The sequence below is a fragment of the Myiozetetes cayanensis genome, unplaced genomic scaffold (assembly GCF_022539395.1).
Source record: "Myiozetetes cayanensis isolate MyiCay16 unplaced genomic scaffold, myiCay2020 scf12, whole genome shotgun sequence".
Classification (NCBI taxonomy): domain Eukaryota; kingdom Metazoa; phylum Chordata; class Aves; order Passeriformes; family Tyrannidae; genus Myiozetetes; species Myiozetetes cayanensis.
In genome coordinates, this window is record NW_026086826.1 from 17,585,393 (window position 1) to 17,586,152 (window position 760).

Below are 760 nucleotides of genomic sequence, written 5' to 3' on the forward strand. Positions count from 1 at the left end.
AAGAAGCATTAAAACATGGTTATAATGGCCAGTCTTTGCGAGTGAAGATTCGGGGAAGGTCTTTACACCTTCCAGCCTGCGCACTGGATTTTTTAGGTGAGACACAGTATGCGCGGAACTGAGCCCACCCTTTAATCCTAAGGTTCATCTACCGGGGCCAAGCGAGCTTGGACGGTGGCAGTGAGGTCCTTAGGACGTAGATGGGTTGCCTTTTTTTTTTTAAGGGCTAACGAGCTCCACCTGCCCGGGAGTGGCCCTGACCGGGAATCGAACCCGGGCCTCGGCGGTGACAGCGCCGCGCCCTTACCACTAGACCACCAGGGGCTCCAAAACATGGTTATAAACACTCTTTAAGTAACTGGCCAGCCACACAACAGTGTTTGGAGTGTTATTCTTTGTTAGACAGTTTTCTTTTTGGGTTTTCTAGTCATGTCTTTGGAGTGTGTGGTGCTGTGTGATGTGAGGTGGTGAGCAGAGAGCCCCCAGCAGCGCAGAACAGTCCCCACCTGCCTGTGCAAGAGGCAATCCTGACATCTAGCTCTGATGATGCCGTTTAACATCTCCCCATATTCATGTTGTTCGTGAGTATGTCCCTAATTCCTCAAATATGCTGATTCAGACCTTGCAGAAACGCTTCTTGTCACCTGAAACTGATGAGAAAAGATTATTTAAGGCACTGGAGAAAACGTTTCCTCAATCCTAGCTGCAGTGAGGCTCTTTTGCTTTCAGCTGACACTGTGTGCCTTTGCTTATACTGGCC

The 760-nt window shown here is 49.5% G+C and overlaps 1 non-coding gene across 1 annotated transcript; it reads right to left on the minus strand.

The window, feature by feature from the left end:
* Nucleotides 1-252: 252 nt before the first annotated feature.
* TRNAD-GUC (transfer RNA aspartic acid (anticodon GUC)) lies at nt 253-325 on the minus strand. The gene has a single exon. It is a non-coding gene; the product is annotated as a tRNA-Asp (tRNA).
* Between the last annotated feature and the right edge of the window lie 435 nt (nt 326-760).